The following is a 25,798-nucleotide window of genomic DNA, read 5'->3' as shown; positions in this document are numbered from 1 at the left end:
TCTTCATGATTCAAATTAAAGAATCAAATATGACAGTAAAAATTTCGTTTAATATCTGGATTTTTTCCCCTGTCTTACTATTTGCAGAAGTAGAGTTGCATTCAGGGTTGATGACATGAACTAGAGGGTTAATATTTGTGGGTTTTTCATATTATTCTAAATGTTTGTAGTCCTTTTATTTCATCTTACTAAGAAAATCAAAGCAAATGCAGAATTACGGGCTGGTACGAAGTACATGAGAACAGTATGAAAATACCTGAATCATAATTGATGATGATGCAGACATGTCCTCAATTGAGTAATGTTATTAAAAGTGACACTTTTTTTTTTTTTTTTGAGATGGAGTCTTGCTCTGTTGCCCAGGCTGGAGTGCAGTGGTGCGATCTTGGCTCCCTGCATCCTTTGCCTCCCAGGTTCAAGCTATTCTCCTGCCTCAGCCTCCTGAGTAGCTGGGATTACAGGTGCCCACCACCATGCCGGCTAATTTTTGTGTTTTTAGTAGAAATGGGGTTTCACCGTGTTGGCCAGGCTGGTCTTGAACTCCTGACCTCAGGTGATCTGCCCACCTTGCCTCCCAAAGTGCTGGGATTACAGGCGTGAGCCACCACACCTGGCCAGAAGTGACACTTGTTTACTGCCAAGGATCATTGGCAGAACGCACCAGAGGCATCTGTGGTTTTTTGAATCTATGGATAGAGAAGGCCCCAGGGAATGGGGATCAGGACTCACCTCCTCAGGCAGCTATACTTTTGCACAATTTTGCTTTGGAGGTGTACAAGGTGAAGTTATATTGCTGACTAGAGTTGACTGAACCAAATTATAATTGTGAAAGCAAGAACAGTCAAACCAGATAACAACTATGTAGTTGAGGAATATTTACAAGAAACTGTGTATGCATTGCGATCTTCAGGATGTCGTGCCTACGTCTCAGGATTGTGGTGTTACAAGAGACAGTCTCTATCTTCAACAATAAGTGATCGTTCAGTAGCAGGTAAGTGTTCCGTCAGCACCCCTCCCTATCACCTTTTTCCCAGCTGTGCCGTTCTCATCGATTTTCTTCTTGAGAAGTCTACCCACTACTGTCCTCTTTATCACCTTTTTCCCAGCTGTGCCAGTTCTCATCGATTTTCCTCTTGAGAAGACACCACTACTCTGTTGTCACCTACTCCAGGCAGTCCTCCTAGGTATCCTCCCTCTGAGTCAATCAGTCCCTTCCCTGCTGACATCTGACTCTTCTACTCACTTATGTGGCTGCTGGGGAAGCTTGTACTATAAAGGATGATTCTTTGTCTCATTAGATCATAAACTCCTGAGGGTGGATTTAACATCTTACTCATGTTTATATTTCTGGACCTAGAAGAGTCAGAGCGAAGCAGAAAATAGAAATTCAGTAGGGTTTGTAAACTTGAACCTAAGCATAACGCACAAGCCCATGTGCCATCCACTGGGCTATGCCCTCATGTATACTGATTACTTATCTAGTCCTCAGGGTCAGAAATCAAGTTTGTGTGCAGTTTATACAGCTAGCAACTTGTGGAGACCAGAAACCTTGGGGTCATCCTTGACTTTTTTCTCTCAGCTCTGCATGTATCCAGTCCCTCAGCAAACTCTGCTGAGGCTGCACTTTCGGAATAGATCCGGTATGTGACTGCTTACCGCCCTCACCTAAACTCTTATCATCTTTCACCTGGACTGTTGAAGTAGCTTCCTAGTAGCATCTGCTGTCACACTTGCCCTGTTGCAGCCTGTCCCCAGTGCACCCCTCCGAGAACCAGAAGGATTCTATTAAAGGTAAGCTGCGTTTACTTCTCTGCTCAGAACTTGGCTTGCCGTTTCATCTCAGTCAAAGCCAAAGGAAGGCCTGTACCTCTACCTTCTCACCATCTCCTTCTCTTTCCCCTATAGCTCGCTCCAGCCACCCTGGCTGTGTGCACGTGCCCAGCACACTCCTGCCCCAGAGCCTTTACAGGTGGCTCCTTGCATCTGAACAGCCACATGGCTCCTCACTCACTACTTCCAGTCTCATTTCCATGTCACCTTTGCCTGAACCCCTTGTAAGATCACATTTGCCATCCCCCCACCCTGAGTTTCTTCCTTCTCTTTCTCTAATGACACTTGACCACTGTTTAATATAGTACACATTTTGCTCATTCGTTGTATTAGTAGTGTTTTCCCTACTAGAATAGAAGCTCTACGAGAGCAGGAGCTTTTGCCTGCTCACTGCTGTATCCTCAGTACCTATAACAGTATCTGGCATGGAGTAGACCAAAGTGTAAATAAATATCTCCTGAATAAATGAATCAGTTAATCCAACTTCCTGCTGTTGGACGACTATTTTGTGTTAGTGTGTGGGTGGGTGGGTGGGGTCCTTTTTGCTTTATGATTGTCTTCAGGGACTAACACATTGATTAGGAGGTAAAAAGAAAACTGACAACTTTATTATGATTATTGAACTCCTAATGTAGAATAGCTTTAAACTTTATAGCAAACCTGTGGTGATGTAGATGTAGCTGTTCCATTTTACTGAAGATGAGGTTGGGGTTCAGAGGGCTCCACAGTTGCCTGTGCTCACACACCTGGTGAGACAGGCCTCGACTCCCTGTCAGGTGGTCTCCAGCCAGCCTGTGCCCCTTTCCCTGCCATCACATCTTCTGCCCATCGGAAGAGCTGACAAAACTTCCCAAAGACAATACTAAGGAAGCAAATGAAGTAGGAAGGTAAATTGGAGGATAACCCATGATTAAAGGGAAAATGGTGACTTAATTGAGAGCAGAATAGAGAATGAGCTTAAATTGCAATAGGAAAGGAATCATTGAAGTAGAAAACATAAAGATTTGAAACTTGTCTCTCCATATATAATTAAAAACAGAAGAGACGGTTATTTCTTCATGCTAGTGGAGGTCCACTTTTACCTAACAGTTGGGAGGATCGTGGCTTTGTGGGGGCTTCTTTCCTCAGAAGTCACTTTCTCACTTATGAAACATTGGCTTTATCTTTTCAGGGCTACTGATTGAATGTATAAAATAATAGAGATTAACCTAGTTGGATAATTATTATAGTCCCAGTAATGTTCCACATTCCCTTCCTAGGGACCCACCATAACACTCCTTATCTTTGTTCTTATTTCATCTGTTTATACTTCATTTCAACCATCCATATTAGCTGAAACTGAATCAAAATGAACCAAAAAATCAATACATTTTGGTTTCTCTGTTATGTATAACCTATGTATTTCCATTTAATAAGCATTTTATTCATTGTTTCCTCACTCCAAAGAGAATTCAAGGCGGGAATAATTCTTCAAGATTATACCTTCTCCAAAATGCTTGTGAAAAAGTATTTTGAATTTTAGATATTTTTCAGATTTTTGAATATTTGCAGATACTTAACAGGTAGAGCATCCGTAATCTGAAAATCTGAAATCCAGAATGCTCTGGTGAACATCCTTTGAGCATCATGTTGGCACTCAGAAAGTTTCCAATTTTGAAGCATTTCAGATTTCAGACTGGGGGTGTTCCACCTGTATTAGCATGATGTAATAACCGTGTTGTGTTCATTTATCTAATAGATTTTATATGAAACATTCTGAAATATTATCACTAAATATCACTATTGATTAAAATTAAATAAATTGTTGCTTTCAAAAAACTGAGGGATTCTATATAAATGTTTTCTATTGTCAGGATTTGAATGTTTGTTGTATTCATTTGTTTTCACACTGCTGATAAAGATATATCCAAGACTGGGCAATTTAGGAAAGAAAGAGGTTTATTGGACTTACAGTGCCACATGACTGGGGAGGCCTCACAATCATGATGGAAAGTGAAAGGAATGTCTCACATGGCAGCAGACAAGGAATGTCTCCCATGGCGGAGAGAGTTTGTGAAGGGAAACCCCCCCTTTTAAAACCATCAGCTGTTATGAGACTCATTCACTATCACAAGAACAGCACAGGAAAGACCCACCCCCATCATTCAGTCACCTCCCACTGGGTTCCTCCCATGACACGTAGGAACTGTGGGAGTTAGAATTCAAGATAAGATTTGGGTGGGGACAAAGCCAAACCATATCATTCCGCTCCTGGACCCTCCCAAATCTTGTGTCCTCACATTTCAAAATCAATCATGCCTTTTCGACAGTCCCCCAAAGTCTTAACTCATTTCGGCATTAACTCAAATGTCCACAGTCCAATGTCTCATCTGAGACAAGGCAAGTCTCTTCTGCCTATCAGCCTGTAAAATCAAAAGCAAGTTAGTTACTTCCTAAATACGATGTGGGTAGAGGCATTGGGTAAATACAGCCATTACAAATGGGAGAAATTGGCCAAAACAAAGGGACTACAGGCCCCATGAGAATCCAAAATCCAGCAGGGCAGTCAAATCTTAAAGTTCCAAAATGTTCTCCTTTGACTCCGTGTCTCACATCCAGGTCATGCTGATGCAAGTGGTGAATTCCCATGGTCTTGGGCAACTCTGCCCCTGTGGCTTTTCAGGGTACAGCCTCCCTCCCAGCTGCTTTTATGGACTGGTATTCAGTGTCTGCAGCTTTTCCAGGCACATGGTGCAAGCTGTTGGTGGATCTACTGTACTGGGGTCTGGAGGACAGTGGCCCTCTTCTCACAGCTCCACTAGGCAATGCCCCAGTAGGGACTCTGTGTGGGGACTCTGACCCCCCATTTCCCTTCCACACTGCCCTAGCAGAGGTTCCCCATGAAAGCCCCACCTCTACAGCAAAATTCTGCCTGGACATCCAGATATTTCCATACATCCTCTGAAATCTAGGCAGAGGTTCGTAAACCTCAATTCTTGACTTCTGTGCACCTGCAGGCTCAACACCACATGGGTGCTGCAAAGGCTTGGGGCTTACACCCTCTGAAGCCACAGCCTGCGCTGTACCTTGGCCCCTTTTAGTCACAACTAGGATGCAGGGCACCAAGTCCTTAGACTGCACACAGCATGGGGACCCTGGGCCTGGCCCACAAAAATCATGTTTTCCTCCTAGGCCTCTGGGCCTGTGATGGTGGGGACAGGGGCGGGGAGCTGCCGTGAAGACCTCTGACATGCCCTGGAGACATTTTCCCCATTGTCTTGGGGATTCGCATTTGGCTCCTCATTACTTATGCAAATTTCTGCAGCCAGCTTGAATTTCTCCTCAGAAAATGGAATTTTCTTTTCTATTGCATTGTCAAGCTGCAAATTTTCTGAAATTTTATGCTCTGCCTCACTTATAAAACTGAATGCCTTCAAGAGCACCCAAGTCACTTCTTGAAAGCTTTGCTCCTTAGAAATTTCTTCTGTCAGATACCCTAAATCAGCTCTCTCAAGTTCAGAGTTCCACAGATCTCTAGGGCAGGGGCAAAAGCCTGCCAGTCTGTTTTCTAAAACATAACAAGAGTCACCTTTGCACCAGTTCCCAACAAGTTCCTCATCTCCATCTGAGACCACTTCAGCCTGGACCTTATTGTTCGTATCACTATCACCATTTTTTGTCAAAGCCAGTAAGTCTCTAGGAAGTTCCAAACTTTCTCCTGTCTTCTTCTGAGTCCTCCAAACTGTTCCAGCCTCTGCTTATTAACCCAGTTCCAAAGTTACTTCCACATTTTCGGGTATCTTTTCAGCAGCACCCCGCTCCTGATACAAATTTACTGTATTCGTCCATTTTCATGTTGCCGATAAAGACATATCCAAGACTGGGCAATTTAGAGAAGAAAGAGGTTTATTGGATTTACAGTTCCACGTGGCTGGGGAGGCCTCACAATCATGGAGGAAGGTGAAAGGCATATCTCACATGGTGGCAAGACAAGAGGAGAGAGCTTGTGAAGGGAAAGTCCCCTTTTTAAAATCATCAGATCTCATGAGACTCACTCACTATCAGGAGAATAGCACAGGAAAGATCCACCCCCGTCATTCAATCAACTCCCACTGGGGTTCTTTCTATGACACGTGGGAACTGTGGGAGTTACAATTCAAGATGAGAATTGGGTGAGAACACAGCCAAACCATATCATTTGTGCTCCCTCAAAATTCATGTGTTGAAATCCTAACCCCTAAAGTGATGGTGTTAGGAGATGGGGCCTTTTTGGAGGTGATTAGATCATGAGAGTGGAGCCCTAACAAATGAGATTAGTGCACTTGTAGAAGAGGCCCCAGAGAGCTGCCCTGCCTTCTTACATCATGTAAGGACAGAAGAAGGCGGCACTATATAAGAGAGAGTGGGCTCTCACCAGACACTGGGTCTACTGGCACCTTGAAGTTGAACTTCTCAGCCTCCAGAGAAATAAACAACTGTTGTTTATAAGCTCCTTGGTCTATGCTATTTTGTTATAGCATCTGAATGAACGAAGACAGAAACCAGTACTAGGAATGGGGTTGTTGTTATAACAAATGCCTAGAAATGTGGAGGTGGTTTTGGAACTGGATAATGGATAGAGACAAGAAGAGTTCTGAGGTGCATGCTAAAAAAAGCTTAGATTGCTGTGAATGGACCCTACAGGGCAATTCTGGTGAGAGCTTAGGAGACAAGGAGAGCTGTAGAGAAAGCCTCCATCTTCTTACGGAATGCTTAAGTGGTTGTGATCAGAATATTGTTAGAAATATGGACTGTAAAGGCAATTCTGATGAGGTCTCAGAAATGAGGAACATGTTATTAGAAACCACAGGAAACATGATCATTGTTATAAAGTGGCAAAGAACTTAACTAAGTTGTGTTTGGGTCCTCACATCTTGTGGAAGGTAGAACTTATGAGCAATGAAATAGGATATTTGACACAAGAAATTTCTAAGCAAAGTGTCAAAGATGCAGGTTGGCTTCTGTTGAGTGCTTATAGTAAAATGTGAGAAGAGAATAATGATTTAAAGGCAGAATTTTCAATGAAGAGGGAAGAAGAACTTAAATATTTGGACAATTCTAAGCCTATCCATACTGTAGAAGTGTGTTTGGGAGAGAACCGCAAGGGTGTGGCCAAGCAACCCTTTGATGAGATTGGTGTGAATCCACCAGGTGCTAGTCATTGAGACAATGGAAAAATGACTTTGAAGACATTTTGGAGTTTATTGGGGCTACCACTGTCATCACAAGGCCAGAATGCAAGGGCCTTGGTAGCAAAACAATTGGAAAGGATGGGCCAAGGATGAACTGTGGGACCCCTGTGCTTGCTGTACTACCAGGTACTACCTCAAAACTCTGCTCCCCACGTTCTAGGGCAGGGATCCTCAGCTACCCCAGGTTTGGCTTTAGTAGGCCCAGATGTGGCAGTGGCTGCCCCTGCAGAAGACATAGTCAGTAAACATTGTCAGCCCCCAGGCAGTGCCATTTCTGCAGGTATGCAGAGTGCACAAGCTGTAGGGGTGTTGCTACACCTTCCTGGATTTTGAAGAATGTAGCAGCTGGAAGTCTTGGTCAAATGAGCCAAGCAGAGACTGCTGTGAGGGTGAACCACCCCATGACTCCAGACCAGTAGAGCCACTGGTGTGCAATTCCAGCCTGGGAAAGCTGCAGGCGCCTGACTACAACCCGCAATAGGTGTGCTGTGTGCTGTGCTCAGCAAAGCCATGGGGTTTGGCTGCCCAGAGCATACTCAGCCTATGGGATTTTGTTATAGCCGCACAACAGGCTAAGACACCTATGTTCATATTCCTTTATGTATATGCTTTTATCAATTTTGCGTATATAGTTTTTGAGACAGAGTCTTGCTCTGTCACCCAGGCTGGAGTGCAGTGGCGTGATGTTGGCTCACTGCAACCTCCGCCTCCAGGGTTCAAGTGATTCTCCTGCCTCAGTCTCCCAGGTAGCTGAGACTACAGGAATGTGCCACAACACCCAGCTAATTTTTATATTTTTAGTAGAGACAGGGCTTCCCTATGTTGGCCAGGCTGGTCTCAAATTCCTAACCTCAAGTGATCTGCCCACCTCAGCCTTCCAAGGTGCTGGGATTACAGGCGTGAGCTACCATGCCTGGCCAATTTTGCATATTTTAAAATCTCAGATATGTAGATAGTGCACATTCTTCAATGTATATCCCTTAAGTGACTTCATTTCTATCCATGTGGTCCCATACACACTTAGTGAAATCACTAGCAAAAACTAGATCCAGTCAGATCGAATTTCCCAACCTTTTGCGTAAAAATCTACCTGTTACATAAATATTGCTTCCTAGTATCTAATCAAAACACAAAGGAAAACAGGGCAGCAAAGAGCATGATTTTATGACTCTTCAGCACCTTATTTCACAGGGGAACAAGTGTAAACCTATTACTTCAGAAGTTTTGGTTTTTCTCATTTATAGGGATATCTTGGGGGTATTGGGGGTTAGATTCCAGACCACTGCAATAACTCAAATATCACAATGCAGTCAATCATACTAATATTTTGGTTTCCCAGTGCGTATAAAATATGTTTGCACTATAGTTTATTAATTGTGCAATAGCATTATGTCTGAAAAACAATATATATACCTCAATTTTAAAATATTTCATTGTTAAAAATGCCAGTGATTATCTGAACCTTTAGCAAGTCATAATCCTGTTGCTTGTGGAAGGTCTTGACTCAAGGTTGTTGGCTGCTGACTGATCAGGGTGGTGCTTGCTGAAGGTTGAGGTACTGTGACAATTTGTTAAAAGAAGACAACAGTGAAATTGGCCACGTGGATGGACTCTTTCTTTCATGAAAGATTTTTCTGAAGCATGGGATGCTGTTTGATAACATTTGATCTACAGTAGAACTTCTTTCAAAACTGGAGCCAGTCCTCTCAAACCCTGTCACTGCTTCATCAGCTAAGTTTATGAGCATTCCAAATCCTTTTTTGTCATTTCAACAGTGTTCACAGTATCTTACCAGGAGTAGACTCTATCTCGAGAAACCACTTTCTTTGCTCATCTACATTAAGCAGCTTCTTGACTGGACAAGTTTGATAATGAGATTGCAGCAATTCAGTCACATCTTCAGGCTCCACTTCTAATTCTAGTTCTCTTGATATTTCTCCCCACACCTGCAGTTCCTTCCTCCACTGAACTCTTGAACCCCTCAAAGTCATCTATGAGGGTTGGAATCAATCAACAATGTAGATATTTTGACCTCCCATGAATCAGTAATATTCTTAATGGCAACTAAAATGGCGAATCCTTTCCAGAAGATTTTTAATTTACTTTGCCCAGATCCATCAGAGAAATCACTATCTATGGCAGCTGTAGCCTCCTAAAATGTATTTTTTAGATATTAACACTCAAAAGTTGAAATTACTCCTTAATCTATGGGCTGGGTGCACATGGATAGTATGTTAGCAGGCATGAAAACATTAATCTCCTTGTACATCTCCATCAGAGCTCTTGGATTACCAGGTGCATTACCAATGAGCAGTAATATTTTGAAAGGAATCTTTTTCTGAGCAGTAGGCCTCAACAGTGGGTTTAAAATATTCAACAAACCATGCTGAAAACAGATGTGCTGTTATCCAGACTTTGTTGCTCCATGTATAGGGTATAGGCAGAGTAGATTTAGCATCATTCTTAAGGGCCCTAGGATTTTCAGAATGAAATCTACATTTGTAGATTAAGGCTGCCGTCTTATATGGGCAGGGTTTGTGGTGCCCCAAAACAATTGCAGTGGTAACATCAGATGTTGCTGCTCACAGATCACCACAACAGATATAAGAACGATGAAAAAGTTTGAAATATTGTGAGAATGACCAAAATGTGACATGGAAACACAAAGGCAGCACATGCTATTGGAAAAATGGTGCCAGTAGACACGCTCGACACAGAGTTGCCACAAATCTTCAATTTATAAAATACTCAATATCTGCAAAGTGCAATAAGATGAAGCACAATAAGATGAGGGCTGCCTGTACTCTGCAAGATGGGAAGAATAGAAAAACAAACTACCATTCAGGGAATCCCCTTTTTTCAGTTCACATTTTACATTTTTACTGCAAGGAAAAGATGATGACCAAAAAGGATCTGAGTCAAGAGTTTCCAATTCAAACTCTGGTCGCAGAATCTCAGAACTGGAGAACAGGAGAACTTCAGAGATCTGTTCCCCGTGGGGATTTTCCTGTGATGGCACCAGGCACTGCATTTGATGCTCCTTCTACCTGTTGACAGTTAGTCCTCATCATCAATCTGGAAGGCCACCTCACATCCATTCATAAGGGACTGCAGCCCAGGGAGAGTTTCAGAGTATTGCATGGAAGAAGGGGGATTTGAGCTTCCAGCTCCTGACTTCATTCAGTTGTTCACAGGGCCACAAAAAGTATCTTCAGAAAAGATGCTCCTTTAGGAGAATGTGCGCCCTGCACCAAGGTACCTGGCAAGGAGGTAGAGCTTGGCCTGTGCCAGTGCCCTTGCCTCCCGGGTACCTTTGTAGAGAGCATGCACTGATGCAAGCTCTAGAGTGCAGGCTTCACCGGCTACACTGGAACAAGTAGACATCTCGCTGGCAGAGTCTGTCGTTTATAGCTTTCACTCTCTGGCATGGATTTTCTAATGATTCTACTTTTTTTAACGGTAGATGCAGGTAATAAGATTACCTTTCCCCCATTAGCAGTTGTATAGAGAGGTACTGTCTCACCAGGTTCTCTGTGAAGGACTAGAGGGTAGCCTAATCATTTTTCAACATATTTTTTATTGAACGTACTCTCTTCCTTTCACAACTGAACATTCGTCTAACCGTCTGTCCTAGGATTTCATTAGGATTCCAGGCCATATTTGCCAGTGTGTGGTTTCCAGAACATTACTCTTTGCTCTTTTCGGAAAACCGAGAAACATTCCTCTGGCTTCCGTTTCCTGACAGTCGTCCATTTTTTCCCTTAGGAAACCACACCAACAATGGCTGCACAGAAACATATGTAATTGCTTTTCGTTGCAGTGGGAGTAATTCACTGCACCTTGAAGTTGTTGAAATGCTCTGCCCGGTCTCCAGCCTTTTCCAGTTTAAAGATCCTTACTGGTGGTATGAAGAGTTAAGCAAAATGGTGAAGTGGCTCGGCTTCTGTTCCCTTCAGATGGCCTGTTTCCTGCTATCTCTTATTTCACTTCAAGTTATATATAACAATCATTTCATTTTAAATGATAGGAGAAAAATCTCATTTCCTTGGCAGCAGGATCCCACCCCGTCCCCTCCCAGTTTCGTTGGGCTTTCACACACCGCGTTGGGTGTTGTGGACTCAAGGTGGGGGTGGATGGCCTCTCTCTGGCCCATGATGGAACTTTTGTTTTGCTGAGATGCCATTGACAGCCAGATCTGAATCTGAAGAGGCGGGTGGAAGAGGAGAAAAGAGAGACAGTGAAGCTGGTGGGAAAGGCAACTTTTCAGCAGAAGAAAGGACATAAATAATGGAAGAAATTAAAATGGTTTTGCTATGTGGTATATGGGAAAGATATTAATTCTACTAACCATTTCCCTATGGTTAGCAGTTTAGTGAAGTTGTTTACCAAAGACTTAGTCGTTTACTAAGTAGTTTAGTAAGTCATTTTCTAAATTACTTTTGTAAAACCACTTTGACTGGATGATGCCTCACAGCACTGGGTCTGTTCTAGAGGATGGAGTGGATTACTCAGTGCCAGCTAAAAGTGGGAGAGGACTGAGGAGAGGCTAGGGACTGCCATGACATTCACATCAAAGTTTCCCGTAGGTGTGCCTGCTCCGTGTAGCCCAGCTTACATCTCTGTACCCTGGCTGCTGGAGAGGTTGGGGTGAGTTAATACTAGTTTGTAATGTCCAGAACTGTTGTAGTTACTGGTGTTCAAAAATAACATTCAGTTTACTGAAGTTAGACTTTTTAAAAGCTAGTTTTTCTTTTCCATTTCAATTTATAAGACTTGTTATTCTATTAATGAATCTAAATATTTTTGCATAAAATAAGACTATTGATTAATTTTAGCTAATTGGATTTCCCTCGCCTAAAATAAGACTGATTGTTAAGCCTGTAATCCCAGCACTTTGGGAGGTCGAGACGGGCGGATCACGAGGTCAGGAGATCGAGACCATCCTGGCTAAAGCAGTGAAACCCCGTCTCTACTAAAAAAATACAAAAAAAAAAAACAGCCGGGCGAGGTGGCGGGCGCCTGTAGTCCCAGCTACTCGGGAGGCTGAGGCAGGAGAATGGCGTAAACCCGGGAGGCGGAGCTTGCAGTGAGCCGAGATCGCGCCACTGCACTCCAGCCTGGGCGACAGAGCGAGACTCCGTCTCAAAAAAAAAAAAAAAAAGACTGATTGTTGATTAATTTTAGCTAATTGGATTTCCCTCAAACATTTAAAACTACATTTGTAGGTTTCATATATTTTATTTTAAATATTTAAAACGTCTGAGAGGCAAACTTACCATCTTAACAGAAAAAAAAAGTGTTTCATACAAAATAGATTAAACTTTGCACTAATCAAGTGATCTCAAACATAGCAGTTTTCTTTACAAACTTAATGTAGTTCTGATATGTCTTTCAGCTTGCAGATGATAAGAACATTATGACAGGACCCCTGGAATATTATAAACACGTGAAATGACAACCAGTCAAGGATTATCTTGGATTTAACATTAAAACGTTATGCGCACACGCTGTGGGTTGATTAACTTGGAGGCCTGCTCACTTATTTATCTTCCCAGAGCTGTTTACTCAACTAAGGGAGCAGATTTGCATCTCTGTCTTGGGGAGCAGGAGTCCCTGGCCTTCCACAGAGCACATTTCCTGGGCATTTTGCGGCTATAGCACTAGATTAGATCCAGTCCATCCCTGCTGCCTGAGAACACAGTTCTGCGTTCTCCTGTGATTCTCACTGGGCTTTTAGCCCCACTCTTTAGCACTGCTGATGCCATCCCACGTTCCTCCATGCTGCAGTCAGGGTGTGCGGCTATACACTGGGGTCATTCTAATAGCAGGGGTGAAAATGCATGAGAGCTGCTGGAGCTCTGGGGACACTGAGCCAGAGCCACTCCTTATAGAGAGAGAGAATATAGGTTCAGGATGTACGCTGGTGGAAGTAGAAACAATAAAGAACTTTTATCCAGAATGCTTATGTGTTGCTCACCATTTTAGGAAACTAAATCATTATATTTGTATTTAAATGCCTGATAGCCTTAAATATGAGAAGGACTCTTTAATATACATTTAATTCATTAACCAAATGTTTCTTTTATGACTTTATTTTGGTGGGAAAAAATTGGAACTTTAGGATGCTCTGAGAATTAATTATATTACACTTTGAAATGAATGGTAATAATACATTGATGTCTTAGCCTCAATGCCTTCTTTCTTGAATAGATTAAAGGCATTAAGTGGATGATCTGTGCGTGTGTATATATGTGTGTGTATATTCCTATCACATATATTTCTGTCCTTATAGTACCTAATATATTTCTACATATGTATAAACATATGACATGCACATATATATGTACATACATATATAAAATGAATATAACAGTGTTTAAATATTTTAATACTTTTATATATAAATCTATATATTTTTTAAAAATTGTATTTTTATTGAATATGCAATTTAGTATCTTGATTTTTTCTTTGACATTTTATTATAAACACTTTGAAATACTATTATATACGCTAAGCACTATTTAAAATTTTTAAATAGTTTACTTAACTGTTCTTTAATATACTTTTAGATCGCTTCAGTTTTTTTCTCTGTGAAGAGCATCTTTGTACACAGAGAATATTTATTATACGCGGATTGTTTCCTTAGGCTAGATTCCCAGAAGTGGAATTGCTGGGTCATAGATACAAATATATTTAAGGCTCCAGTTACATGTATTGCCAAATTGCCTTCCCCAGAGCTTGTCCTAGCTTACTGGGCTACCAAAAATCTTATACAAATGTTATAGCTCTGTTTATTGGAAAGCGGTTAGTCTTTTGATGATGACTTTTGCCACAAATACTTTTTCCAATTTGGTGTTTGCATTTAAGTGTATTTTTAAAATAAAAATAGAAGTTTTAAGATTTGCAGATGGTAAAATATGTTACTCTGTTCTTTTTAGATTCTTCTATTATTTTTTAGCTTAGAAAGTCATTTTTTTTCTAGAAGCGTTTTGAAATATCTGATATAGGCCAGGCGCGATGGCTCACGCCTGTAATCCCAGCACTTTCGGAGGCCCAGGTAGGCGGATCATCTGAGGTCAGGAGTTCAAGACCATCCTGGCTAACATGGTGAAACCTCATTTCTACTAAACATACAAAAAATTAGCTGGGCGTGGTGGCACACGCCTGTAATCCCAGCTACTCGGGAGGCTGAGGCAGGAGAATTGCTCGAACCCGGGAGGGGAGGTTACAGTGAGCCAAGATTGCGCCATTGCACTCCAGCGTGCAGTGGGCAACAAGAGCAAAACTCCATCTCAAAAAATATATATACATTTTTTTATATTATATATATACAATATGTTTTTCTACCTTAACAAAATTTTTGTTGCTAAACTCGAAATTCATGTGGAATATATTTCACCACATAGAATCAGGTGAGGGGCTCTTGTTTTTGGTCTGAATTGTTACCTAGTGGGTGCCATCTTTTCTCAATTTTATTTGACGGATTTGTGGTGTCTTCTGAATATGGGTGGGTGTTTCTTCTGTGTTGTCTTCTGTGGTCCATTGTTCTGCTTGCCTGTCCTCCTGTCTGTGCCGCACGGCGTACATGATGCGACATCTTACGGGGCCAGTCCTCTGCCGGGCTCTCCTGCAACATTTTCTTTGTCGTTCTTTCCTGTTTGTTTTTTCAGATGAACTTTGGAAATTTTATGTTGAACTTACAGATTATTTTGGGAAAAACTGTTTATCTAAAAGGTTTTAGTCTTTACCACCAAGCCCATGACATGTACTAAGCATTTATCCAAATCTTTCTTTTTATATTTCTCACAAAATTTTCCAGTTTTCTCTAAATAGGTCCTATATATTTCTCATTATGGTTATTGTCATTACTTATTTTATAGTTTGTGTTTTGATCTGTTTTATTATATTTTCAAACTGGTAGTATCTGGTAATTTGGTTTTGTATATCTGGTATTCACCTACTTTTTTTTTTAGTACATGGTCTCTCTCTATGGCTCAGGCTGGAGTGCAGCAGCTAATCGCAGGCACAGTCGTAGCTCACTGTAGCCTCAAAATCCTGGGCTGAAAGAATCCTCCTGCCTCAGCCTCCCAAGTAACTGTGACTACAGGGACCTTTAGCTGTAAATTACATTTAATTGTTTCCCATTTGATTCCTATAAACACATCATCCAAAAATACATATTTTATCTGCCTTTTTAATATTTAAGTTTTGTTTTCTGCCTCATATCTTTTAACACTGGCCTGAATCTGAACATTAAATAATAAAAAAGTGTAAATGAAAAAATAAAAATTTAATGACTGATGGTAATGGTGGCATGATATGCTTTTAAAGCTCATGTTAAGTTTTGCAGAGACATTTCTTAGTACCTTAAACAATATGTTTTGATATAATGTGGTTTTTCTACACTGCTGATGTTTAAATTTATTTAGATCACACAGTATTTTTAAATTGGTATCTCATCCAGTTTGGTTCTGTTGGCTCAAACAACAGGCATAGCCTGGATTACAGATGATGAGGGGTTTTAAAATCTGAAATTGTCGAGTGGAACTTTATGCTTGTTGGTACATCTTGAAAAACCCTAATGCTTTTGCTCTTTCCTTTCCCGTCCCAAGCCTTCTTCCCCCTTCTTTTTTGAGTCTCTGAGCTATGCTTATAGAAACGTATAGAAGCTTAAACAGCCTGCAGCTGTTTCTAAGTACTACAGATGGGGCCACATGATGCAATTTTTACTAGTCCAGGGAAAAATGATTTTTAAAAACAGTTAAAACATCATACGTTTGTTTTTAATAGTCTGAATTTACTCTACTTAAAGAATTGCTCTTTACTGAAGCAGAGGCTTTTCTGTTTTGCTTATTTTACAAATGTTCTTAGATGCCCAAATAAAAGGTTGGCAATTCTAGGTCAGTTCTCTGTTTTCCTTCCCCTCCTTCTTTTTTAAAAATACTCATCCAAGGAAGCAAAGAAAAGCTGGTTGTTTATCAGTTTTTAGTGTCTTTGTTTTTTAAATCTTAAAAACACAGGGAAGTTGTCTGCTGACTGTACTGCCACACGGCATGGCCGTAGCCCAAGCGTGGTTGGGGAGCTCTTACTGGTAAAGGAAGAGGAAAAGGAGCCAGGAGCAAAGCCTCACAGCCTGCAGTCCCGCCCCACAGCCTTCAGAAGTCTGCTCTGGATTCCCTTTCCTCTCCCAGATACTATCTCCATGAGTTCCCTTGCCAGGGAACTGTGCAGTGGTAGGAACACTGGCTCAGGCTCTGGGTGGCTGCATGTCCCTGGTAGCTGACACGTACTCATTTTCTGACCCCAGGGAGATTGCCAGTCCCCTCAAAGGATATCCTCCTAAAAGGATAATGTATTATCAATGGTGAGGGTTAGGCTTCCCTATCATAAGTTGTAGGGGGAGAACAGGATCCAGATCTACAATAGAGTCCGAAAGGGAGGAGTATTTGAGGCAGGGAGTCAGGGAAAGCAGGGTTAGAGATTCCACACCTAAAATGAGGATCCTGTTTTCTTTCGCCTCTAATTTTTAGTTTGTATAAAGCACTTCCTTTGAAGTCTGCAGCCCCAGGATGACAGAAGCCTTTAATGTTTACACTTGCTAGTGAACAAGAATAGTAAGGTGAGTGTATCCCTTGTCCATCCCTCTCTGTTGCTAGCTCCGCCATGGCCAGAACAGCCCCTCCTCTGTGAAGTCATCTGGGTCATCTGAACCAGAGGTGAGGGCTCACTGCTTAGAACTTTTTGATCCCTGTAGTTAACGTGCTCCTGTGGTGTTTGTGGCAGCCTTCCTTGAACTGTACCTCTTTGTATAATGTCTCATCTCCGCTCAGTTGTAAACTTAAACTGCTACAGCATCGATGCCTTAGGTAGTGTGGGCATTCAGTGAAGGTTTGTGGAATAAAAGAATGAATGAGAAAAGCCTAAAATATTACTGTAAGTTGCAGAACTTTAATATAAATATAATATTAATATAATGTAATATAATGTAAATATTGTATTAAATAATATAAATATCTGCTTTTCTATAGTTTGGTTTTTAGTAAATGTTATATTACAGAAGAGCAGTGTGATATTTTTGCTGTTGAATGAAGTTCTGCCTGCCTCTGCCATCTATCTTGGACAACCTGGGTAAGAGTTTCTTTGTTGGAAATGGAAAAGATAGGACAACAGAGGTTCTCAAAATTTAGTGTATGGAAGAATGAAATAAGGTGCTTGGTAACACTGTAGATGTCTGGGCTCTACCCTCTAAGATTCACTGGGCCTGGGGTGAGGCTGACAGCCTGCACGCTCAATATACCCCCAAGATGGTCCTGATACAGGTGGTCCAGGGAGCATCTGTTGAGAACCGTTGAACACGATGATCTCTAATGTTTCTCCAGCTGTATTTTAAAAGGATAATATATCTGTTTAGTTTACTCAAAAGATGTTTCAAAAGATGTTTATTTTTTCTATTGTGAGTTCAACACAGCAACAAGTGCAAATTAGGACCACTGCATAATTTAGTAGGAAAAGGTGTGCTTTCAAATTCTGTTAAAGGAGAAAATAATCATTAGGATTGTTTTAGTGGGGATACCCTAGTATAGCTTTCAGCCTAAAATCGTTTTCCTGGAAATTTTTACCTTCTAAGAATTCCCATACTTGTCATAAGCATTTTGTTTATTAATAGCATTGTACGAGTGGATATGAATTGTGATAATTTCACCACCAGATACCTGAGACTGTCAAACCCTGGGTAAATTTTGTCTATTCCTTTATAAACTTGAGGGGTAAATATTTTATTCATAAAATACATCCACAAATTCTACAGGATTTATAAAAATATAACCATTTGTTGAAAGACAGCTCTTTTATCACTACAGGTATTTTCTTTTCTTTCTTAAAGCCATAGCCTCACAATTAAAGCCAGAAATGCAAAAGGCAACTCTTTACTCAAAACACTCCTTTTTCTTCTTTGTCGTCTGGTCATTCCATTAAATGGCCTTGATAGACTAAATGATCCTGAGATTCAAAGGAAAAACAAAGGACATGTACCACTTCACTGCTGAAAAGTTGTTTGTGTGTGGAAGGAGGTAGGGAAATGGTTGCTGTGAGGACTGTAGGAGATTATACTTATTTATTTTATAATTTTATACCTCAGTCATGATAGAGAAGGAGCAAATATAAGTTATTTGAGCAAGGATAAACAATGCAGAGTGAGAAGGAACACAGAACACCATGCCACATTCCCTGCATTCCCGGTGCATTTCACCCAACACAGTCAACAGGGCTCCCTAAGAGCCTCGCTTTGCAAGCATCCCAAGGCTGCAGGAAACAGACCCAGTGTCGTTTAAGTCCCAAGGCAAGCTGAGAGTTTGGAAGAAATCTTTTACTTTGTAAAAGATATAAAGGAATAGACAAAGTAAACTTCTTTGACAATAGTTGGAGGAAGCAGACAGATTTCCAGTGGGCTTCTGGTCATACAAAATCAAAGATCTCCACAGTTTAGCGTGGGAAGATTATTAAAGGTTCTTCTGTAGCAGGAACAATTGTCCTGAAGTGCAAGTAAAGGCATTTTTTTTCCCCCTGTGAATTAGGTTAGCTCTTTCAAACAACCCTTTTTAAAGAATTTAAGTGATGTAGGGGTTTTTGTATTCCTTTCATGTAGAAGTCCTAAGAGTGGCAGAATCAAAAGGGGCAGCGAGAAGACACAGGGAAGAGTCTGGAAGGCATTCCGGAGTAGGGAAGCCATCGCGGTGGCTGAAGTGGGGAGCAGTGGGAAGCGGCCAAATCTTGGGCCAAATCTTTTTCTGGTTACTCTCTAAATCGCCCTCCACCAGACTGATCCAACAGCTTATTAAAAAATCTTTACTGATAACCTGTAGGGAAGCTCAAACTGATTGGACCAGTGGCTCTTCGTTTGGGGAGGGTCATTACAGAAGGAACTTTTCTGTCTTACACGTGGAGATGCAGTTGCTCTTCATTTGCCCAACACGTTCAATCCAGGCACCTACGTCAGTTAGGAATTTTGCACTTAAATCTCATAACAAACTGAATTTTGTCCCCCTTCTCTGTCTCACTGTGTATGATATCATGTGCCTCCTGGTCATTTTGTGGCCCATTTTCTGCAGTCTATGATGTGTTTGCCTAGCCATTTAGAATGAAAGTCACAAAATCATTTTTAGAAAGGTTACTGAAGTCTCTAAAATCTCCAAGTGTTGCCAGGAAGTCCTTGGTTGTTGATACTGGCAATGAGATGAAGGTATGTAAGCCGTTTCGTATTTAAAGTCTGCTCTGTAGTTACAGCTTTGAGCCTACTGACGTGTCTTCTCCCCTTCACCAAAACCAAAACACAAACACAAAACATATGGTGAAAACTCTGCCAGTTCCTTGCTAGTGGGGTAAGTGTGCTGATGAAGGGCCCACTTGGTCTTTTTAGTCAGTGCACTTGGGGGATTTAAGATTAGCTTGAGCTGATGTGAGGACAGAGGTTTGTAGTCTGACTTCTCAGTATCCAGCACAGCAACACATTCATTTGAAATTGTGTTTACTGCTATCCCTGGGTTTAATGTTATAAAATAGCACAGAAATAAGAAAAACTTCAAATTTCGAAACCACCCTAACAATGATGAACTCAATAATTAAAAAAAAAAAAAGAAAAAGAAAAAAACCTTGATAAGCTCAGCTGTATCTGTCAGACTCTTTGCAAATAAACATCCTTGAACACTTCGCTTTCTCTAGCACAGATAATATTTTAGGACTGGTGTATATAGGTAGTGTTAGGAAATAGACCACTCTCAAATACATTGTCATGGTTTTATTGTCCAGAAGTACTTTTTGAAGCTCCGTGTCGCTGAGTATATGGAATTACTGATAAGTATCCACAAAGCTTTCAGAGTAGAGGTGAAAAGTATATATCCAACATGTGGTTCAAATTGGAATCTGCTGAACGTGATGAACATTAATTGGATAAAATTTTAGTGGATGTGAACCTGTCATGTTCAGTTAATATTATCCTAGATTAGCAAATGAGAAAACTAGGCCTAAAGAATAAAGTGTCTATCAAGGTTAAACAGTGACACTGGCGGGATTTAAACTCAGGTGATGGGGCTCTAAACTTCACCTCCTTACGACCGCAATGGACTGCCTGTCTCCGAAAGGACACATCAACAAAGAAAACAGTGAGCAGAGTGAAAGGGCAGCCTATAGAGTGGGGAGAATACATTTGCGAACCGTGTATCTGATAAGCGGTTAATTTCCAAAATATATAACACATTCCTACAACTCAATAACAAAAATACAAATAACCCAATTTAAAAATGGGCAAAGGACTTGAACAGACATTTCTGCAAAGGAGACATACAAAAATGCCCCAGAAGTATATGAAAAGGCGTTTAATATTACTAATCATCAGGGAAATGCAAATCTAAACTGCAATGAAATATCAGCCTACATCTGTTAGGATAGCTGTTATGAAAAAAACACAAAAGGCAACTGTTGGAGATCATGTGGAGAAAAGGGAGCCCTTGCATTGTGCACTGTTAGTGGGAGTGTAAAATGCCACAGTTATGGAAAACAGCTGGAGCTTTTCAAAACATGAAAACTAGAACTATGTGATCTAGCAATCTCATGTATAGGTATATATCCAAAAGAAGTGAGAACAGTATCTTGAGGAGATATTTGCACTGCCATGTTTGTTGCAGCATTATTCATAATAGCCAAGATATAGAAACAACCCACCTGTCCATCAACAGAGGAATGGATAAAGAAAATGTGATATATACATACAATGGAATATTATTCGGCTTAGAAAAAGAAGGAAATCCTGCCATTTGTGACAACACAGATGAACCTGGAGGACATTATTCTAAGTGAAATAAGCCAGTCACAGGACAAATATTGCATAACTCCATTTATTTGAGGTATCTGTAAATATAGTCAATCTCGCAGAAGCAGAGAATACAATAGTGGTTGCCAGGGGCTGCAGTGTAGGGAAAATGGGGAATTGCTGTTCAGTGGGTATGAAAGTTTCAGATATGCAAGATGAGTGCTAGAGAACTGCTGAACAACGTGGTATCTGTAGTTAACACTATGGTATTGTGTACTTCAAAATCTGGTAAGAGGGTAGATTTTACCACGAAAAAACAAAACAAAACAAAACAAAAAGGACATTAGGAAACTTTGTGAGGTGCTAGATATATCTATCCTTGATTGTGGGGATGGTATCATAGATGTTTGCATATGTCCAAATTCATCAAATTACACACACTAAATATGTGCAGTTCTTTGTATACCAATTTTACCTGAGTTAATCTAAATTTTAATAAACTAAACAAAGGACACACCAGAACAAGAACAAGGATGTTTATTGTTATTACAGCTTCAGGTTTAAACACCAAAAATAAAAACCCTCAAACGTACATACACAGAGAAATGATTGAATAAATTGTTGAAATAAATTGCACCAAGAGAGAAATTATTGAAGATGTGGTAGAGAGGAAAGCAGTAAATATTATACAGTAAAAGCTTTCATAATTTTAAAATTAACTGTATTCTAATGATAATTTTTTTTGAGGTGATACTCAACATATTTCAGAACAGCTAACACGGTTGCAATATTCTCCATTGCCCTTCCAATACATTTATCTAATGTTATAAGTTGGTCCTCAGTCTGGCTGACATGGTGAAACCCCATCTCCACCAAAAATAAAAAAAATTAGCTGGGCGCGGTGGCACACGCCTGTACCCCAGCTACTTGGGAGGCTGAGGTGAGAGGATCACCTGAGCCTGGGAGGTGGAGATTACAGTGAGCTGAGATCACACCACTGCCCTCCAACCTGGGTGACAGAGTGAGACCCTGTCTCAAAAAGAAAACAGAAAAAAAAAAAAGAGTCTAAGCCATATGCAGAGGTGCGCACACCTGATGTCACAATTCCATCACTACGGTACCAGGTGGCCAGAGGAGTGTGACTGATGGTGGTGACCACAGGGTTGCTGTCGCTAGGGTAGCTAGTTCCTAGAATACACAGACTTAGCTTTAAAACCACTGTAAAAGTTCTCCCGACTAATAATCATTAATGTAGCCTTAGAAATATAAACCTAAGAAATACTCAAAAAAAATTTTTTTTTTTTTTTTTTTTTTTTTTTTTGAGACGGAGTCTTGCTCTGTCGCCCGGGCTGGAGTGCAGTGGCCGGATCTCAGCTCACTGCAAGCTCCGCCTCCCGGGTTCACGCCATTCTCCTCCCTCAGCCTCCCGAGTAGCTGGGACCACAGGCGCCCGTCACCTCGCCCAGCTAGTTTTTTGTATTTTTCAGTAGAGATGGGGTTTCACCGTGTTAGCCAGGATGGTCTCCATCTCCTGACCTTGTGATCCACCCGTCTCGGCCTCCCAAAGTGCTGGGATTACAGGCTTGAGCCACCGCGCCCGGCCGAAATACTCAAAATTTAAACTAAAAAAGGCCATTGGAGAATTGGGCTCTCAGGTCTTAGCTCTGGGGAGGCTCCTGGGCAGCAAGCCCTGGAGGCAGCTAGAGGGAACGGGAGGCATCTGTCCACTGGTGGTGAAAACCAGCTCAGGGGAGGAAGCACTGAGCCTTGCCATCCATCTCTTCCCAGCCTCAAGACCGCATGGCATTGCCTTTCCTAGATGTTCTTCCCCACGGAAGCTGTACTGATCCTCTCTTTAGCCTGTTTTAACCACTTGCACATGAATGTCAGGGAGTGGAGGAAAGGGAGCCGGAGGAGGCATGGGTGTTAATTTTTTTTTTCTTTTTTTTCTTTTTTAATTGAGACTGAGTCTGGCTCTGTCTCCCAGGCTGGCGTGCAGTGGCACGATCTTGGCTGGCTGCAAGCTCCGCCTCCCAGATTCAAATGATTCTCTTGTCTCAGCCTCCCGAGTAGCTGAGACTACAGGCGCCTGACACCACGCCCGGCTAATCTTTGTATTTTTAGTAGAGATGAAGTTTCACCATGTTGGCCAGGATAGTCTCGATCTCTTGACCTCGTGATCCGCTTGCCTCAGCCTCCCTAAGTGCTGGGATTACAGGCATGAGCCACCACGTCCGGCCAGCATGGGTGTTAATTAATGTGCAAGTCACTTTTTCTCCCATACTCATCCCAGGCCATCCTCTCCTCCCACATGGGCTTCCCTGATGGTCCAGGAACAATGGGAAACAGATACATATAAAAGGGAAGTTGCTTTTCCTTTCAGCCGTTTACATGCGTAATTGGATGTTATACAGAGCTATGAAACTCTAAAATTGTAGAGACACCTTTGAAAGATGCTTCTGGGCTTCTCGAGGCTTCCTTTTTTTAAATTTTGCAGATTTCTATTCTAAGAACAGATTGTTGTCATATACTGAACTATGGACTGTGTTTCTAAAATAAGATTATATCAGAATTATCTGGCTTATAAAAATGAGGTATTTATTTGAGAATACATTAGCTGCTTCCCAGGAATTCATAAAAACTCTGGGGAAAGTCCAGAGGCTACTCAAGGAGATCAAGTCAGTTTAGGTTGTACTTGATTAGTCACAGTTAACCTGCTTCTTAAAAACTATACTTTTGGGAAAAACAGGCAAATTTCAGTTTTTAAAAAGTCGAACTATTTGTTTTAAACAATGAAATAATCGGCCAGGCAGGATGGCTCACACCTGTAATCCCAGCACTTTGGGAGGCCAAGGTGGGCAGATCATGAGTTCAGGAGTACAAGACCAGCCTGGCCAACATGGTGAAACCCCATCTCTACTAAAAATAAAAAAAAATTATCCAGGCATGATGGCACACACCTGTAATCCAAGCTACTCGGGAGACTGAGGCAGGAGAATTGCTTGAACCCAGGAGGCGGAGGTTTCAGTGAGCCGAGATTGTGCCACTGCACTCCAGCCTGGGCAACAGAGCAAGACTCTATCTCAAAAATAAAAAAAAGAAAAAGAAAAAGAAATAATCTAGGCCAGGTGTGGTGGCTCATGCTTATAATCCCAGCACTTTGGGCGGCCAAGGCGGGAGGATCACTTGAGCCCAGGAGTTTGAGACCAGCCTGGGCAACAAAATGAGACCCTGTGTCTATGAAAAATGCAAAAATTATTCAGATGTGGTGTTGCACATCTGCAGTCGCAGCTACTCAGGACCCTGAGGCAGGAGGATCTCTTGAGCCTGGGAGGTCGAGGGTGCAGTGAGCCATGATCACGCCACCGCACTCCAAGCCTGGATGACAGAGCATGTCTCAAAAAATAAAAAGAAATAATCTTCCATTTATATCTTGGAGTCAAATGTTAAAACCAGTTTTCTAAAATCTTTTGCATTTGTTAATTGGTTTACATGAAATTATAAGAACGATGAGTTTTAATTAATGTAACATCCTCATTTAGTTAACGTTAGCTATAGAATACTGCCCTATCAGAGAAGCAATGCAGACTGGCATGTTACACAGAAAATTTTGACAAAAGTGAGGACAAACTGAGTCAACCTTGAGCTGATATTAACTGAAGTAACTTCCATTTCTTGAGAATTTTTGCTTCGCCGTGTTCTCATAATGTGTGTTGTATGCACTTAGGAGGTATAAATCTGTCACAGGAAAAGGTTTGGAACAGTTTCAGGATATGGTCAGGAGTGTGCTAGGTCCTTAGGCTTCTACTCACAGCACTGCCTGGTATTACATTGCCCCCGGATTCTTCAGAGGAATGGAGGGCTGCAGCAGTCCACGTGGTTTTTACTCATTTGAATATTCTCAGTTGAATGTGTACTGGTAGAAACTGTTCTATACGAACCAGGATCACAAGCAGACCCATCTTGCCTCACGTAGAGCAGGGATGTCCAATCTTTTGCCTTCCCTAGGCCACGTTAGAAGAATTGTCTTCAGCCACACATAAAATACACTAACACTAATGATAGCTGATGAGCTAAAAAGTCACAAAAAAATCTCATAATATTTTAAGAAAGTTTATGAATTTGTGTTGTGCTGCATTCAGAGCCATCCTGGGTCACATGCCGGGCAGGTGTGATGAGCTTGATGTAGAGCAGTGCTGCCCAACAGAACTTTCTGCACTGTTCAGTATCATTGCTACTAGCTACATGAGACTATGGGTCGCTTGAAATGTGGCTTTTGTGTGTCTGAAGAGCAGATTTTAAAATTTTATCTAATTTTAATTAAATAGTCACATGTGGCTAGCAGGTACCATGTTGGACAAGGCAGGTATAGAGTTTTGACTTAAGTAACAACTACATTTGGTCATTGGAAATGCCACCTCACAGGGAGCCTGGTGACAACATTGAGGAGAACTGGCCAGGTGCGGTGGCTCACGCCTGGAATCCCAGCACTTTGGGAGACTGAGGTGGGCAGATCACGGAGTTCGAGACCAGCCTAGCCAACATGGTGAAACCCTGTCTCTAATAAAATACAAAAATTAGCCGGGCGTGGTGTCGGGCACCTGTAATCCCAGCTACTTGGAAGGCTGAGGCAGGAGAATTGCTTGAACCCGGGGTGGAGGTTGCAATGAGCCGAGATCGTGCTACTACACTCCAGCCTGGGCAACAGAGCAGGACTCCATCTCAGAAAAGAAAAAAATAAAATAAAAATAAAAATAAAAAATATGAAGAACCAAAACCCACAACATGTATTCGGGGATTTGAACACCACATCTTTAGGGAGAAATTAGTCCTCAGACACTTGCACAAAAACAAATGCATGGCTTTCTTTAGGAATAGCAGTTGGAAAAGGGGACGCAAAGGAATTGAAGACAATAAGGCTGGCTGTAATTTTCAGTGGCAACAGGTACTTGAG

The 25,798-nt window shown here is 41.5% G+C and overlaps 1 protein-coding gene across 11 annotated transcripts in view; it reads left to right on the top strand.

Annotated features, from left to right (window-relative positions):
- The window catches only part of LOC105497535 (tight junction protein 1), a 364,046-nt gene that overhangs the window by 159,026 nt on the left and 179,222 nt on the right, over positions 1–25,798 (top strand). The window contains exon 1 of one of the 11 annotated variants that reach the window (XM_071067224.1): positions 1,414–1,791. The exons of the other annotated variants lie outside the window; for them this stretch is intronic. The gene's annotated coding sequence lies outside the window, so the exon portion shown is untranslated. Of the gene's footprint in view, positions 1–1,413; positions 1,792–25,798 lie in introns of those variants that run through there. 11 annotated transcript variants of the gene reach the window in all.

This window comes from Macaca nemestrina, chromosome 7 (assembly GCF_043159975.1).
Source record: "Macaca nemestrina isolate mMacNem1 chromosome 7, mMacNem.hap1, whole genome shotgun sequence".
Classification (NCBI taxonomy): domain Eukaryota; kingdom Metazoa; phylum Chordata; class Mammalia; order Primates; family Cercopithecidae; genus Macaca; species Macaca nemestrina.
This window is presented reverse-complemented; position numbering and strand designations above follow the sequence as displayed.